The sequence below is a fragment of the Tursiops truncatus genome, chromosome 11 (assembly GCF_011762595.2).
Source record: "Tursiops truncatus isolate mTurTru1 chromosome 11, mTurTru1.mat.Y, whole genome shotgun sequence".
NCBI lineage: Eukaryota > Metazoa > Chordata > Mammalia > Artiodactyla > Delphinidae > Tursiops > Tursiops truncatus.
Genome location: NC_047044.1, coordinates 11,671,455 through 11,690,541, shown reverse-complemented (window position 1 = coordinate 11,690,541; position 19,087 = coordinate 11,671,455).

Here is a 19,087-nt window from a genome sequence, read left to right as displayed (position 1 = left end):
CTGGATGTCAATATCCATCTGACTGGCCTCTGCTGAGCTGTCCTGCCTGCTCCTCAGTTATTGATCCACCCAGAGAGCAGCTTACCCAGGGCTTCTCCAGGAAAGGCTCTGTCCTATCAACTTCACACCTCTGTCAAGGGCATTGGAAACCCCCCACACCCCCCACACCCCCACACACCCCCCCACCCCACACCCCCCCAACCCCCCCCCCCCCCCCCCGCTCGGGCCCCTGCTGTGTAGACACAGAGGAAGCATCCCTACTTCTCACACCCTTGCTGGAGGGGAACCCTGAAAAGGAGGTGAGGCACAGACCTCCTCTCCTTCCAGATACTGCAGGATACCACATATACTGCTCTGTTTCTCCCTGTCTCCTCCTGAGGCTCCATCTCAGAAGAGGCAGGGATCCTCAGAGACCCACATGAGGCTCCAGCTCTGATCTCCTCTGGACTCACCTCTTTCTCTCCTCAACCCTTGCCACATTTGCCTCTCCTGGGTGAAGGCAAAAGACTGGTCCTGGCTGATTCCAATCCTGGAGAAAACCTCTAGATTTTGCAGGGTGTAGATTTCATGACCAGAGCCATGCAGGATTTAGACTTTGGGAGTTAAAAAGACCAGGCTTTTAAAACACAGAGACTTTTCTCGCAAGCTATATGTTTCAAAAGTCTTTTGAAATTCAAAAGCTTGGCCCTGACTCTCCTTTCTCTTTTCCTTTCCACTGTAACAGCTTTATTCCTGAAAGGAAGGGCGGGTGGGAATAGTAGAAGATACCAGGGAGAGGGGGGAGAGAGAATATGAGTTGATATTTCTGTGGCAAAGACAATGTCTGCACCGTTTCATCGTCCACTGAACACAGATACAGTTCTCAGCCTCCTTTGCAGTTAGGATGGGGACATATGACAATGTTCTGGCCAATGGAATGTGGGTAGAAGTTTCAAGCCTGGCCCCTGAAAATATCCCTGTCTATCCTGTAGTCCTCTTTCCCCTCCACAGCAGCGGTGGAGGCCATGAGCTAAAGAGATAACATCATAAGAGGAAAAGGAGCCTGGATGCCTGAGTCATCAATTGGAGGAGAGCTGCAGAAGACTGTGATGTGAGCAGAAATGAAACTTAATTATATTAAGACACTGAGGTTTATTTAGGTTTGTGTGTGTGTGTGTGTGTCTCTGTGTGTGTGTGTGTCTGTGTGTGTGTGAAACGGAGCAGGACCCTATGGTCCTTGCTCCACCCCCCACACTGGTCCTCAGCCTGCCTTTCGTCTGTGGAAAAACTTTAGCCAAAGAATAAGTTTAATCAGAGAAGTGGGAAAATGCAGAAACAAAGGAAAACCGTCAAAGGAAACCAAATAATAATAGTTTAGTCACTAAGCAAAGTCAAGGACTTTTAGTTCCTCCTTAAGGGCTGTAGACAATATTCTGAGCCATGTCCTGTGAGCTGTCTTGTGGATACTGAAACCCCCGCCAGGTGGTAGAAGAGGTTAACTACATGATGACCAGGCTGTAGCCATGACACAAGCTGCCACAATTCTGAGAATTGGCCTCAAAGAAATGGAAACAAACCGGACCTGGAACTGAAGATTAACTGTACCTAAAACAATCAAGATGACGCTGATCAGACCACCAATGACCAATTTCAAGATGACTGTCAGAGCTGACTGTATTGTTTCTGCATGTACGCCCCTCCCTCTGTGTATAAAAGCTCTTGCCCCCTGATTGTCAGGGGCAGAGGACAGGGGTGGGTGTGGGGGGTGGGGCGGGGAGTCGGCCTTGGGACAGACATCCACACCCACCCACCCCACCCATCCCCAGTTGCCGGCATCCACAATAAAGCAAACTTTCTTTTCCACCAACCTGGCCTCTTTATTGGCTTTTGAGCAGCGAGCAGCCAGACCCCACTTTCGGTTACGTGTGTGTGTGTGTGTATGTGTGTGTTTTACAGCAGCTTTCATTACTTACCCTAACAAAATAACTAAATATTTTTCTACTTCATAATCAATGTGTAAAAAGGCCAGTGGTGGAGAAGCAGAATCCTGACCATTTTGATTAAAATCTATGATATCGGGGCTTCCCTGGTGGCGCAGTGGTTGAGAGTCTGCCTGCGGATGCAGGGGACGCGGGTTTGTGCCCCGGTCCGGGAAGATCCCACATGCCGCGGAGCGGCTGCGCCCGTGAGCCATGGCCGCTAAGCCTGCGCGTCCGGAGCCTGCGCTCCACAACGGGAGAGGCCACAACAGTGAGAGGCCCGCGTACTGCAAAAAAAAAAAAAAAAAAAATCTATGATATCGAAGGTACTTAAAATGACACCAATTCTAATAAAATATTAAGTATTATCTTTGGACAATATACAAAGCTAGACATTGAAGGAGAAGTGATGGGAAAGAAAACAAGAATGATATCTTGATAAAATAGATTAATAACAAGGACCTACTGTATAGCACAGGGAACTATGTTCAATATTTGTAATAACTTATAATGGAAAAGAATCTGAAAAAGAATATATATATTATATAGTATATTATTATATATTATATATAATACACGACATAATATATATTATATACATATTGTATATATATAATATATAAATTGTATGTTATATATGTTGCATATATAGTATATAGCATATATGGTATATATAGTATATATAATATATAATATAATTATATTCTATACTGAATGTTATATACGATATATTATATTACATAGTGTATATTTTATATACACTATATTATATATAGTGTATATATTATATATGTATAATATATATATAACTGAACCACTATGCTGTACACATGAAACATTGTAAATCAACTATACTTCAATTAAAAAAATTTTTTTTTAATACCACAGTAAAAGAATGATATCTCAAATCCCTTCTTTCAACCACCCAGGCATAAAACCTGGCATACTGAGATGCTTAATAAGTAATGATTGAGTGAATGAAAAACCCATTAACCTGTCAACTCTCTTTAAATGTGGGACATTTACTATTTTAAGTTTTATAGGGAAGAGCAAAGGAGGTAGAGATAAAAAAAACAGATGAAGAGGGAAAAAAAAGTTGGGAATAGTGAGAAGGTGAGGTGGAAATAATTTTCCACAAGGCAAGCATCCTTCCTCATCCTCGCTTCTGTGACTTAAAACAGTGCTTACTCCCTGTAAGTTTGCACTCTTCATGCTCACAAACACACAAAAGTAAGGTTGCAATTCCTGTTTATTATTGATGTTAACATACAAAATGGCAAGTACCACAGTGAGAGGCAGGCAGAAGCCAACACATTGGGAAAAAAAAACATTCTATCCCTGAGACTTGGAATCATGCAGAAAGGCTTTTGAGCTTTGAAAGGGCTCAATAAATAGCACCTCTTCCCTATCAAGTCAGGAACTGATTCAGAGAAACATAGAGAAGAAATCAACACCTTTATTACTGATAAACACTAGGTTTGAGTGTGCAGCCAAACCTAGGATGTGCTGTGAACCTCCACCCTTGAATTAGACAGACTCAACCAGCAAGCCACTGGCATCGCTGGAAAGCCACCAGCTGCCCCCAACAGGGACAGGCTCCTTACTGCATGGCTTGACCCTCTCAGACTCAAGCAAATTTGAAGAGTAAGGAAGTTGCTGAGCCAAGCTGTGTCCAGTTCTTCTTCCCAGATCACTAATCGGATAAATCACTCCCTCTGTCCAGCTGGCTTTAGCTAAGACACGTGGCAGAAACAAACTCCTCCAAATTCCAAGTGGCTTAGAATTACCAGGATCTCTTGTTCGTATATCCATTATGGGTTGGCTATACGTATATCATCTTTACTCTGGGACCCAGGCTGATGGACTGGTCCATATCTTGGTCATTACTGGTCTGTGGCAGAGGGAAAAAGGGGGACAGTGGTGGATCACATGATGGAAGGGACCCACCTATGTTCTCCTCTTATTCCATTGGCCAAAGCAAGTTACATGGCCACGTCTGCCCTCAATGGAGTGGGGAGGGGATGTCTAATCCTCCTGAAGGGAGAGACAATGAATACGTTTAAATAATACCAATCTACTACCCTCTTTCCCCCAGGGGATTCACTTTTCCCAATCTGCACCCAAGGCCAGAGGAGAAAGTAGTAGATGCTGTTGTCGCCACACGCATATCCCCTTGGCCTCCCGTGGAGGTCACCTTGGGTTCTGCAGACAGTCCCCACACATGCCATGCATGTCACCTGCTTCCTAACTCAGACACCTGCCAGAAGGGCTCTCTCTGGCTGCAGGAGCCATGTGGTCCAGGGAACCAAGTGTTCCAGAAGGAGCCCCAGGAGAATTCCCAGAAGCACCAATTAACCAAGGAGGGACAGAAGTTGGTGTATAAATTCTCCATCTTCCTCACCTCTTGGTAGTACAGTTGGAAGGTATTTCTACACAATCCTCAGAGGATCCATAATGGGCGTGAGCTCCAGTTGCCCACAGTGGCAACTGGGTCATAAATAGAGCTTTTCCTCTCTTTTCTTCCTTTCCTTTCTTCCTCCCCCACTGTGCTTCCTGGGATCACAACCCCAGTTAACCACTGCACCCAGATCCCTGGGTTGGGGTCTGTTTTGAAGAAACCCAACTACAACAGGGATGGAAGTTTCTCCTGTCAAGACCTGTGTCCTAATCTCTCATCATTCCCCAGCTATTCTTCTGCCTACTCAGATTCACAGCACAAGAGTGTGAGGGCAAAACGAATCTTACACAGTAACTAACACCTTCCTTTCGGCTGGAACTGCCATCTTCTAATAATTCACCAAAATGACCAACACAAAGAGAAAGAGACGGAGCACCTCTGTGTCCTCTAGGCCTTTTAGAAAGTATGGAGCTGTTCCTTGGTCACGTACATGTCAATCCACAAGAAAGGTGATGATCAAGGGATGGGCACTGTTCAAAAATTCCCCCAAATGTTCCCATGGCAAAACGGGAAGGGTCCACCATGTTCCCCAGCACGCTGTTGGCACCATAGTCAACAAACAAATTAAGGGCAAGATTCTTGCCAAGAGACTTAGTGTGTGTATTGAGCATATTAAGCACTCTAAAAGCCAAGATAGCTCCCTGAAACGTGTGGAGAAAAATGATCCCAAATACAAGGACGTCAAAGAGAAAATTTATTTATTAAAAAATAAAAACAACTTTTATATACTAAGCACTTTCCATATTGAGCCTCACTATATAAGTCTCAAAATAACCATGTGAGGTTGGTATCATGATCATCCCCACTTTGTGGATGAGGAAACCGAGGCTCAGGGAGGAGGGCCAGCTCCCCCAGCACTCGTGGGGAGGCTTCTGGCTTCTCGTCAAACCACTTTGACTTTGTAGCTATCTCGGCTGGTGTCAGCTGGTCTCTGCCTTAGACATCTTGGTGCCTCTCTTTCTCTCCAGCCTGTAATTTAGGATTTCTCAACTGTCCCTATGCAGCTGTCATCATGCCTTAGACACAGGTCAGTGGCGGGATTGTTGTGTTACAGGCGCGGGGAACATGACAGTGAAGGTGACAGACCAGGTCTCTGCTCTCATAGGGCTTATTTTCTGGTGAGGAGAGAGGGAAAATAAGCAATAGAAGTGGTAGATAGTGGTAAATGCTACTCAGAGAATCAGACCAGACTGATGGGATTGAGGGAGAGTGGGTGGCTAGTTTTTGCTGGGAGACCAGAGAAGGCTGCTTTTCCAAGAGGGTCACTTTTAAGCCAAGAGCTGAATCACGAGAAGGTGCCAGCCATGGAAAGATATGGGGAAGAGCATCCCACGCAGAGAGAGCAGCGTAAGAGAAGGCCCTAAAGGGAGTACTGACTTGAGGAGACGTAACTAGGAGGGGGTTAATAAATAATAACACTCGCCTTCAGCGGGTATATGATTATCAGAGGCAAGCCACACTGGAGTCCTGTGCTTTGAAGAATCAACACAGAGAGGGTGGACTCCCAGCTTAATCTCCCTCCCAACCCCTCCTCGTTTCCCCACCTGTTTCAGTTTATCCTCTCTCAACACTGCTTGGAATCTGGAATCTTGTCCCACTCCCAACTTAGGTGAAATGAATTGCTCCTTCAATAAGGACTTTAAAAATGGTCCACGTCAGGGCTTCCCTGGTGGCGCAGTGGTTGAGAGTCCGCCTGCCGATGCAGGGGACACGGGTTCGTGCCCCGGTCCGGGAAGATCACACATGCCGCCGAGCGGCTGGGCTCGTGAGCCATGGCTGCTGAGCCTGCGCATTCGGAGCCTGTGCTCCGCGACGGGAGAGGCCACAACAGTGAGAGGCCTGCGTACCGCAAAAAAAAAAAAAAAAAAAAGGTCCACGTCAAAACAAAGAGAAAGACTCCACCAGGGCACTGGAGCACATGGCACAGGCAGGGCACTGGACTTCTACTCTAGCTCTTTGCCGCCTTCCTAGACGAGGGGCACTGAGGGAACTGGAATCCCTCCCTCCCTCTCTCCCCCTTTCTAGCCTTTTGGGATGTGCAGTACACACAGAAAATGCGCTAAGCGGCTCCCCTTAGCACTCGGCAACGGTTGCAGTGAGTCTAACACATGGTTACTTATTAACCCGTCTCACTTCTCCTCTAGCTGTACATCAAGGGCAGCAGACCCAAATGTCCACAGGGACCTGGCAGAGAAGGCAACAGCAAACTCACTTTCATGGAATTCTGGAAGTTTAGATTCTTTCTGTGAAATCTCCGGATACTTACATGTTGGCAATTAATTATTTGGAAAAGTCAGATGAGCTCTTGAGTGCATTTTAAGTGCATTATAGATGCATTTTATTCATAGGGTATTCTCAGTATCTCACAGATGACAAATAATATCTGCTTAATAATATGTGTTGAATGAATGAATAAATGAAAAAAAATAAACTTTATGGGAATTAATCAGATCAGCTCTTCTCATTGGAGCCCATCTGAGACTTAAATTGTCATTACCTGGCTTAGCCAAAACTGGATTCCAGATGAAATGTAGGGTGGGCTTAGTTTTCTTTGTTACCTCATGTGATGGGATGGAGTTTGTTTACTTTATTGCTCCACTATCCCAAATGACTCCAGTGGCCCTGGGGTTTTCTAGGCAGGAGATCAAATATCTCCAAAGCAAGCTAATTTCCACGTGTGGCTCAGCTGGGTTCACACACTAATCAGAGAGACAACTGATAACTAAGTGCTCAGGATCCAGAAATGTTACTTTGACATTAGTATGACCGTAAAATGTTAACACTGGAAGCATCGCCTAGGGACTAGCCTCTAGTCACAGAGCTCCAATGAGCAGAGGAAGAAACTGATTTGGAAAGTTACCCACCCAAGGTCATGTGCTCCTTAGGCTTGAGTCATCCCTCTTCTCCCTGCTTCCTTTGACTTGGCTCAGAAGAAGCCACATGTATTCACCTCTCCCCATTTCTAACGCAGTGACCAGTCTCTGTGAGAAATACACACGTGTCATAAAGCCCTCCGGACTGGTTAACCGTGTGCGCTGGCTGTAGACTCTTCTTGGACTAACCCCAGGACTGCTGCCCTGAAAGGGTTTCTCAAGAAACAGAATTAGGTTGAATGCAAATATTCTACGATCAGAAGCCCAGAAGGCATCTGGCAGATGTGATTCAAGGAGAGGGATTGGGTCCTTCCTAGCTTTGTATCCCCAGTAGCACTTAACAGAGGGTGTACTGTGTAACAGACACTAAGTATACATTTGAGTAGTCCTACTCTGTGCTGGGCTTTGTGCTAAACAGTGGTTCTCAAAGTAGAGTCCCTGGCACTCCTGGGGGCCCCTGAGGCCCTTTCAGGGGGGTCCTCAAGGTCAAAAATATTTTCATAACAATACCAAATGTTATTTACCTCTGCATGCTCATTTTCTCATGACTGTACAGTGGAGTCTTCCAGAGGCTACCTGATGTCTGACAGCTTATAGAATGTGTGCTTGTGATTCTTGGGTTTTGAAAATTTCTCAGTTTTAATTTCAAACATGGTAAGTATCAACAGATACAACCCACATAAGAGTTTTTTGAAGTTTTCAATAATACTTAAGAGCATAAAATGGATCTCGGAACCCCAAATTTTGAGATCCACTATTCTAGAGGATGTAAGAAGCTAATATGTACCCAGAAAAAAAAAAAAAGGAAGAAAGAAAAAGTAGAGCAGTGTAAGGGGAACTGGAAGAGCCTGAGGATGGGAGGGAGGGGCAGGCGATGGAGGCAGGGAAGGGCTGATGGGTGGGAAGGGGCAGCTTCTGGTGTTAAATAGGGTGACACAAACTGGCCTGAGAAACAACTCAACAAATCAAACATTTGATATCTCTGAGTTCCCATTTAAAATCCCTTCACTTCTCCTAAATTTAGAAATTTTAATGAGGATTGAATCATAAATATATAAGATTATAATTATGTGCATATCATTTAAAGAAATTGTTTAAGAAATGCGTACTTCGGGTACCTTTAAAATTCCACTGTGAGCCCCTCAAAAATAGTAACACTCTCCTCACCAAGATAAGCCCTATCCTGTTTTTTTTTTTAAATTGAAGTATAGTTGATTTACAAGGTTGTGTTCGTTTCTGGTGTACAGCAAAGTGATTCAGTTATACATATATATATTCTTCTGATTTTTGAGTTAAGTATTCTTTCATACTTTTTGCCAGTGTTACCATCTGCATAAGGATATAGGATATATACAATAAATGATATATTGTTTAATTTTGGAAAACCAAGAAGCAAGCCCAAACCACTGTAAGGAAAGAACAATATTGCTGCTAACAGATGAAGTCTTCCCGGAGAAAATGAACTGGACCAAGCGAGGCATCACAGTGTGGCTCTTGTTGTGTACAAGAGCTGCTCCCAGGGAAGTCAGTGGGTAACGTCAGGGCATCTGCAAGCACCTGTAGGGTGAGCCATGCACTGCAGTCTGGCAGAAATACATTCCCAGGGAGAGGGCTATTCGGTTTTTTGTTTTGTTTTGTTTTTGCTTTTCAGCTCCATGACCTAACTCTAGGTCTCGGGAGTGGGTCAAACCTGAACACATGTGGAGTTGAAACAACTGCAGGCACCATTGGGAGGGCAGGGACTCCACCCACACCCAATCAAGGCAAGATCTAGAAAAGAATCAGAGCTCCGCTGATCTGGGCATTCTCTTCCTCCAGCTAGGATCTTGGGGATAATGCCCCAACTCTATCTGTCTATATGCTAAGTCCCAGGACTCCCTCTGGACTGGTTGAACAGATTGCCTTCTGAGCCTGGGGCATGACCGTCACTCAGTAGATCTCTGGTTTACTGAACCCACATCTTTTTGTTTAGTGATTTACACTCTTTTGGTGGAACTTAGCCTCCAGTAGCTTGCTGAGAAAGGCTGCATGGGAAAGTATTTGGGGATCATGGCTATTTGAAAATGTTTTTGTCAAACCGTCATATGTGGCTGATACCCTCACTGAGAATAGAATTCTAGATTGAAGATTACTTTCCTGCAGACTGCTGAAGGTATTGGGTCACCTTCTAGCCCTCAGGGTTGCTATGAGCAGTCTGAATCTGCTGTAATTCTGTTTTCTTTTTCTCTCTGGAAGATCATAGAATCTTCTTTTTTTTTAAATACCGGTGATCTGAAATTCCAGCACCGTGCCTTGAGTTGAGTGTCTTTTCATCCATGATAATGAACACCTGTCCCTTTCAGTTTGGAAATTTGCTTTCTGCAGAATTTCTTGAGTATTTCATGAATGGTTTCATCCCTTCCATTTTCTCTGTTCTCTTTCTTCTGGAACCCCTATTATTCTTTTAAAAACTCTTTTTAAATTTATTTTTTATACGGCAGGCTCTTATTAGTTATCTATTTTACACATATTAGTGTATAGATGTCAATTCCAATCTCCCAATTCATCTCACCTTCCCCACCTCTAACCCCACGTGGTGTCCATATATTGTTCTCTACATCTGTGTCTCTATTTCTGCCTTGCAACCCGTGGAACCCCTATTATTCTGATGTTGGGTCTCTTCGTCTCAACTTCCATTTTTGTTTCTTTCTTGTTTTCAATCTGTCTTTTTGCTCTAATTTCTAAGTTGTTTCCTTAACTTGATTTTCTAATGCTTTTATTGATTTTTTAAAAAAAATTTCAACGATCATATCTTTAATATCTAAAGCTCTTTCTAAATCTTGGAATGTTTTCTGATGGTATCCTGTTTTTGTTTCAGTTCAGGGATACACAAATGTTTTCTTATCTCTCTGAAAACAAAATATGTTTTTAAAAACTCCCTGCACAGTGTCTGTTTCTTCCAGGTTGCTTTTGTCCTGTTTGTTTTGGTCTCTTTCTTCCACATTAAAGGATTTCCTCAGATTTGAGGTATTTCTTGGGTCTGTTGACAATGAAATACTAAAAAAAAAAAAAAATTTTAAGCTTTGAGTGCATGAGGGACTGTCCACTTGGACCTTCACAGCAGGCTGATCTGGGGGCCTAGGTGTTGGGAAATCCAGTGTGTCCGTGTTTTTTTAAGTCTTTCCTTTACGCTAGACACTTTCCAACCTCCTCCCCGGAAGGGAAGGGTTTGGTTTCAGAATTCTAGAAACCAAGCTAGGGGTGAAGGTTGGAGCCATGGGGGTGTGCTATTTCCACATTCAGCATTAAAATGCATATGGTTCCTTTATCCCTGTTTTCTGTAAAGGGCCCATATCGTCAGCTGAGCCTGGCATCCCCCAATCCAGAAAAGCTGTGCTTCACCCTCTCCTGAGGATAATCTTACAGGCTTCTTCCAGAGTGGGGGGAAATCAGTTGCCAGGAATTGGGGGGGGGGGGTACCTGGGATCTAATAGCTTCCCAGATACCCCCCCAGATACCACCCCCCCCAGTCCTTCCTATTTTTAGCACCACCCCCTTCCCCCGCCCCTTCACTCACAGAGAAACCTGGTACAGCCAGTTTCTTTGTCTTGGGCTGACTCTGCTGTGTCAATGAGTTTTGTGCTCCACCCTCCCCTTGGCTGCTTTGAATTCGGCTCTCCCAGGCCTGCCCAATGAGTTACCACTGTCCTTCTCTTCTTGTGGCTGTAGTTTCTGTTTTCTCAACATTGTGGGCTTCTTTTTTATTTTTTTCAAAAATCCCTCTTCTGGAAATTCTAGCGGGGTTTCAGGAAGGAGCAAAATTTGAGGCACGTATTCAATTTGTCATTGTAACCTGAACACTACCCTAGAAATCTGAGCTCCAATCTGCCCCTTAAAATTCAGTGTGGGAGTTCCTCATAGTTATGGAAAATTCATAAATTCAACTTATTCTGCAGACTTTGCCATGTGTGGCCACACACCAGACACTCTGCTGGAATCTGGGAATACAGATGTATTTAAGACATGGTACCATCCTCATGGATATCAGTTACGCAGAAGAGACATACTCACAGGAATGCAGTACTGGTCCACAATCCCTCACCCCAAACCCTTAGGGGTCCAATGGATCTTGGATTTCAGAATTTATCAGAGTTTAGAAAGATGATATGGGGCATATTTCATTATTCTCCTAGCACCCCAGTGGGGCCTGCAGCAACACCTGGGAATCAAAGGTGTTGCTTTGTATTGCTGTATATTGCTGCAGTGAAACGTGCTGATATTCACATTAAATAGGCGGGGAGAAGGACTATAAATAGTCTCACTTCCATCCAGGACAGGTTTTAAAAGCAAATGATTTAACAAACCAAGTCCAGTTTTCAGTTTGGGGATTTCTGTGTTGTTGGTATGGCCCTGTGACCCTCCACAATGTATTAAGTTCTATAAAGGAAGTGTGTACAAAGTACTGTGGATACAGGCTGCAGGGAGCGGGGAAGGCTTCACAGAGGAGGTGATATTTGAGCTGGACCTTGAAGAATGAATAGGAGCTCCCCAGAAAGGAAAGGGACTCTTACACTGTTGGTGGGAATGTAAATTGGTGCAGCCATTATGGAAAACAGTATGGAAGTTCCTCAAAAAACTAAAAATAGAGTTACCATATGATCCAGCAAACCCACTCCTGGGCATATACCCAGACAAAACTATAATTTGAAAAGATACATGCACCCCTATATTCATAGCAACACTATTTACAATAGCCAAGACATGGAAACAACCTAAATGCCCATAGACAGATGAATGGATAAAGAAGATGTGGTACATATATGCAATGGAATATTACTCAACCATAAAAAAGAATGAAATAATGCCATTTGCAGTAACATGTATGGACCTAGAGATTATCATAATAAGCGAAGTAAGTCAGAAAGAGAAAGACAACTACCATATGACATCACTATTACGTGGAATCTAAAATATGACACAAGGGCTTCCCTGGTGGTGCAGTGGTTAAGAATCTGCCTGCCAATGCAGGGGACACGGGTTCGAGCCCTGGTCCGGGAAGATCCCACATGCCGCGGAGCAACTAAGCCTGTGTGCCACAACTACTGAGCCTGCGCTATAGAGCCCGTGCTCTAGAGCCCGTGAGCCACAACAACGGAAGCCTGTGTGCCTAGAGCCTGTGCTCTGCAACAAGAGAAGCCACCACAATGAGAAGCCCATGCACCACAATGAAGAGTAGACCCTGCTCACTGCAACTAGAGAAAGCCTGCGTGCAGCACTGAAGAGCCAATGCAGCCAGAAAATCAATCAATTAATTAATTTAATTAAATAAAAAAATTCTCACTTTTAATTTCTAGTATGTAACTGTTGAACCATATAACCCACATAAACGAAAGCTTTTTGGAGGTCTCAACTTTTAAGACTGCAAAGAGAGCCTGAGACCAAGAAGTCTGAGGACATTGCTGCACGCCAAGATAAGTCACTGGCAGATTGGAACAAGAGGAGAGATTTTGTTCTAGAAAGATCCTTCTAAAAGCAGTGTGGAAGCCAGGTTAGAGTGGAACCAGGTTGCAGGCAGGTGCTCCAGTCAGGGAGTGAGAAGTGATGAGGAGAGAATCGGTGTGGCAATGGGGGTAAGAGAGGAAAGGATTTTTGCAAGGAACATTCCAGAAGTAGACATGTCAGGACGTGTTGACTATCTGCCCACTCTTGCCCCACCATTGCTCCTATCTCAGCAAGCATCACTTTCCTCTACATTCCTTTTAGTCTTGGCTGACCGGTCTAACCGGCATCGAGCTTAATTTGCTCCAAAATAGACTCTTGATTTCCCCCAATCCAGACCAGCTTATCTTACAGATGAGGAAACTGAGACTCATAGAACTTAAGAACTTATTAGGGGGAATTCCCTGGCAGTCCAGGGGTTAGGACTCCACGCTCTCACTGCAGAGGGCGCGGGTTCAATCCCTGGTTGGGGAACAAAGATCCTGCAAGCTGCACGGCAAATAAAATCCCACGTGCTGTGTGGCATGGCCAACACAAACAAACAAAAAACTAACCAGGGTCATGGGTATAAACAGAAACAAGATTGAAGTCCTGGTTTCAGGTCGGCTTGTTTCTAAAACTCAGGCTCCTTCCCTGACCCTGGCATGCCTCTCTTCAAGCATAGAGGTGGGCTCTGGGGCCTGATTTGCATGCAAGATTCTCATGAACTCACTGAAAGACCTGTAGGGTCAGGGGACAGGGGCTGCCTGTTGACCTCTCTGGCAGGTCTGGAGTCTGAGAACGCCAGCTCTGTCCGGAAACCCTGGCTGGGGAGTTGGTAAAGGGGGAAGAATTTTTAACAAAGTCCCAAGAGGTGTCTCTTTTCCTCCTGATCCTTTCCTATCCCTCCAGCCTGCTCTGGCCAGTGTCAGTCACTGCCACGTAAATTAAGAGAGGCAGAGAGGCCAGGCTCGGTGATCCCCAGGTAATTTAACAGCAGAGTCCTTTAAACCATCAGACCCTGCGGCCTCAGAAGGGTTGCTTTCCAATCAGGTGTATCAGAGTGGTCTCTAGAGGCTAAATGGAGCTCCCGCCTACATCAGGGAAAAGGGAGACAGGCACAATCAAATCTGAAGACGTGGTTATTGAGGGACTAAAGTGAGGGCGGGGTGGGGGGGGGAAGGGGGGGGCCGAGGTCCAACAAGCCTGGCTCCAAGAAACTTACAGCCCGGTTGGGAAACGAGACAGGGTCACGTGACTGGTGTCCGCCGCCGCCGCCGCCGCCGCCGCCGCCGCCGCCGCCGCCGCCCCCACCCCGGCTGGCAGTGCAAATGAAATCACGGCCACAGTAATACCCTGAATCACAAGCTCTCGACGTCCCCACTCATTTCACTACAGGAAATGCAGCGCTTTCCTAGAACGTGGTTTTCCAGGGGTACGGATACGTGCCCGAGTCCTGGCGCCGCGCGCTGCCTGCGAGAGGAGCGTCCCCTAGAGGCAGTCGGCTGCCAGCTCCCTCCCGCGGTGTACAGATGTGCTGGGGCTCCACCTCTGTTTAGAGCGCGTGGTGGCCCGGGAAGCACCTTCCAAAAGGTATCTTTTGAAGCGAGAGGGAGAAGAAAACGTCTTCCCTTTGTGTTACCCTCTGTCCCACAGCAAAGCGGCCAGGGTTCCAAACGATTTTTTCCCATCAGTTCCCCCTATTTCCTCTGGGGGGCGCGCGCTGCCAGGACCTGATTGAGGGTGAGCTGCTCACATGCTTAACTGTCTCTTCTATAGGCCTCCGGGCTGACCTTGAGGTATGCTCAGGGCAGGGAAATCTGCAGCCCCCTCTTAAGGTTGGAGATCTGAGAGCAGCCATCTCAATCACGCCGAAAGACCCGAGTTCCTGCATCCAGCAGGAGGGGGCAGGAGGAGAGAATATTTACTGAACCTTCAGTGGCCACCACTGTTCTAAGCACTTTTTACATGTACTTACCCCTTTGATGGTCACAACAACCATATGAGACAGATACTATTACTATCCCCATTTCACAGTCAGGCTTGGGAGGGTTAAGTTGCTTGCCCAGTGTCCCACAGCTACTGATGGCGGAGGTGGATTCAAATCCAGACTAGCTGGGGCTGTAGGCCACACTGTACTGGGTTGTGAGGAGGCCCACTGGCCTGAGACACCCCAGGAGGCTGGTGGGGAGGACAGCAAGATTAGAAATGATGATGCTGTTGGTCAGATTTGTGTGTAGTTAGGGGAGGCTATGGTCCGCAGTTAATCAAACACTAGGTGTTGCTGTGAAGCTATTTTGTAGATGTGATTAGTCTATAATCAGTTTAAGTAAGGGAGATTATTCTAGATAATCTTAATCTGAGTGGGTCTGAGTCAATCAATCTAAAAGCTTTTTTTTTTAAAATATTTTCAGGCTAGCTGTCATTCTGGGGAGAGCTGGAAAATCCCAAATTGAATGAGATAAGAAATCTAGCTCAGATATTGCAAAATGAAGAAAGAGACATTTTTGCACTCCCAAGTGTATGGGCCAAGCAGATCCACACCTATTACACCATTTTAACATCCTGGACCTGCTTCAGGGTGGGACAGAAAAATAGAGACACAATAACACTAACCAACCTTAATACTAAGAGTAATAACTACCTTATAGTAAGAGATTATCGGGTGTCCGGTGTTGTGCTTTACTTATATTACCTAACTTAATGCTGACAATCTTGTGAACTAGGGATGGTTATGAGCCCCATTTACAAAAGAGGGGCTGAGACCCAGAAGGATGAAATGATTGCCCCAATGTTCCATGGCTGGTGAGTGAGTCAGGATTCAAGACCCCACCTGTTTGCCTCCAAAGCTGTACTTTAACTCCTATGCTATACTGGTCTCTGACACAAATGACTGGAATTCCCCCTTCGGACCTACCACTTCTCCTTCGGAGCTCCCAGAGACTTACAGGTGCTCCTCAGCTACCACAAGAGACCTCTTTTTCTCCCTCCTGGCATCTGTCCTTGTCCTTTGATCATCCCCACTAGGAAGCTCCCAGACTCAGTTTCTCTGCTCTGGGCTGAAGATATTGTTTGTGTCATTGCCTGAGGACTGGGTTCATGCTGCTGTTCCAATAATCTTACTCTCCCATCATCTTCTTCTTGGCTAGCAGCGCTATTCACAATAGCCAAAGTATGAAGAAAACCCAGATGTCCATCAACTGATGAACAGATGAATAAAAATGTGATCTATCCATATTATTCAACCATAAAAAGGCATGAAGGACTGATACATGCTACAACATGGGTGAACCTCAAAAACATGATGCCTAGTGAAAGAAGCCAGACGCCAACCGTCCTATACTGTACAATTCCACTTATATGAAATACCCAGAATACATACATCTATAGAGAAAGAATGCAGACTAACGATTGCTAGACACAGCAGGAGGGGAACACAGGGAGTGATTGCGTAATGGTTACAAGGTGTCCTTTGGAGGTGATGAAAATGTTTTGGAACTAGATAGAGATGAGGGTTGCACAACATTGTGATTGTACTAAATGCCACTGAATTGTACATTCTAAAAATGGCTCATTTTATATTGTGTGAATTTTGCCTCAATAAAAATACATACACACAGAAATAAATAAGTAATGCCAGGTCCCCTGTGTATATCCAGTTATATCACTCTTTCATCTGACTTACTTTTGTCTTCATGTCAGCCATCCTTGGTACAAGATCCTGGGCTGGGGCTGGCCTAGCAGCATAGCCCTGCTCGGCCTTAAGGTCCCCTGCCCTCTGGTCCCCACTGTGTCTTCCCTGGCAAGTGGGGAAAACTGCCCCTTCAGGGGACCTCTCCCACCTGGTGCCTGCCACGGGGATTAGAGTACCTATTAGTCTGGGCTCTTCACTGCAAGTGACAGGAACACACACTGGCTGATTAAGCAGAAAAGGAGCTTATTAAAAGAATTGGTTGAGGGCTTCCCTGGTGGCGCAGTGGTTGAGAGTCTGCTTGCCGATGCAAGCGACACGGGTTCGTGCCCCGGTCCGGGAAGATCCCACATGCCGTGGAGCGGCTGGGCCCGTGAGCCATGGCTGCTGAGCCTGCGTGTCCGGAGCCTGTGCTCCACAACAGGAGAGGCCACAACAGTGAGAGGCCTGCGTACCGCACACACACAAAAAAAATAATTAAAAAAAAAAAAAAAAAAAAGAATTGGTTGAGACTTTGCCTGCGCCCACCCCGAGCCAGCGATCCTCCACGAACCCCACATCCAGTGAGACATGCTGCGCGCCGACCGAGTGGACATGGGCAGAGCGATGGTAGCCAGGCTTGGACTGGGGCTGCTGCTTCCGGCGCTGCTCTTACCTATGCAGATTTATTCGAATCAAACAACGGTTGTAACACCTTCAAATACTTCTCCCAGCATACCTCAGCCGCCCCCAATCCAGAGAATGCTACCACCGAGGCAAGAGATGGTACTCTGCAGTCAAGAGCCAGTCTCTTTGTGATCTCTGTCTCCCTTCTACATCTCTATTGGTAAGAGACTCAAGCCAAGAAACATCTATACTTCCTCATCCTCTCAACCTAATTCAAATGGCATCCAGACATCCGGCGTGCCAAGGAAAAAAACAAAAAAAATCCAGGTCGGCTTCCCTGGTGGCGCAGTGGTTGAGAGTCCGCCTGCCGATGCAGGGGACGCGGGTTCATGCCCCGGTCCGGGAAGATCCCACATGCCGTGGGGCGGCTGCGCCCGTGAGCCATGGCCGCTGAGCCTGTGCGTCGGGAGCCTGTGCTCCGCAACGCGAGAGGCCACAACAGTGAGAGGCCTGCGTACCGCAAAACAAAAAAAAAAGGTCTTCATTGAATGAATCTGCTAATTCCACACATTTTATTGACAGAAACTGTTGAGGATCCCAAATTTGATTGGTTTGACTAGATGATGAATGTCAATATTAAATCAGCTGGCATTTCCTGTACAAGATGAAGAGAGACAACATCCAAAATTAGTTAAGAGATGATTTCCTTAAATGTGGCTTAAGAAGTACGGACACATAAAACTCTACCTTGAAAGTGAGGATAGAGTTTATCTTACTTAGAGATAAAGAAGGGGATGTGGAGCAGGGATTCAGTTTTTATTTGGTTCCTTAAATTTATAAGGCCATGAAACAGGAGGTAAAACAGAAAGCTTCCACGATTCTACTTATATGTACATTAGAAGGAACTTCCAGCTGTTACTGTAAATCCTCAATGTGTTGTTTCAGCGGTACTAACTTAATGCTGATGTACTCTGGATAAAATTTTTTTTTTTTTTTTTTGCGGTACGCGGGCCTCTCACTGCTGTGGCCTCTCCCGCTGCGGAGCACAGGCTCCGGACGCGCAGGCTCAGCGGCCACGGCTCACGGGCCCAGCCGCTCCGCGGCACGTGGGATTTTCCCGGACCTGGGCATGAACCCGCGTCCCCTGCGTCGGCAGGCGGACTCTCAACCACTGCACCACCAGGGAAGCCCTCTGGATAAAATTTTATGTTAAGCTGCCACTGTTCTCTTGGAAACTGAACTCTGTCCTCTGGGGTTTGGGTTTGACATTGCATTTGAATTTTTATATAGTCATTGATATGTACCAGGGCAATAATGGATTGGAACCTACCCCAAATCCAAGCATAATGAGTACATTTTGCTTATATACTTATCCACTATTGTTATTCAAAAAGAGCACTAGATTCTTTTAGCGAAACAGATAACAAAGAGTAAAATTACATGGATCTCAACTAATTTCAAAATGCTTTTTTCTTCTGCATATGTCAAATACTTTTAAGAGTTTCTGTTTGGAAGGTAAAATTGACAAGTCTTGAAATTAAAAAGGCAAATATGTGAAGAGGCCCGGCTGTAAATCAAATATTTGGGAAGTGAAGACTGGAAGCCCGCTTACCTTAGAATCAGAAAAACTTTTATACTCTTTTCTGTAAATACTTCTTTTTAAACTGAATCAGAATAGCCCCATTTGGAACACTTTCTGTATCATTCAATCTTTTTAAATAGTCAGAACCTGGTCCTAAGCCTAAAGTGGGCTTGATTTTGGAAAGTAAATCTTTTCACAACTGCCTGATGCACAGAAACCTTTTTAAAAATAGACACTCCCTAAAGTCTTTTGTTCGCATGGTCACACACTGATGCTTAGGTGTTCCAAAATCTAAAATGGCCACAGTAGTCTTGATTACCAAAGTCATTTTTTTTCCATCTTTAGAAACCTACACTGGAACAACCGTATCCAACAGATCTCAAGCTACTGTGTGTGAACATTCCCTTTTGTTTTATACCTGAATGCTATACATCTCTTTTGGATTGTATATTGTGTGTGTGC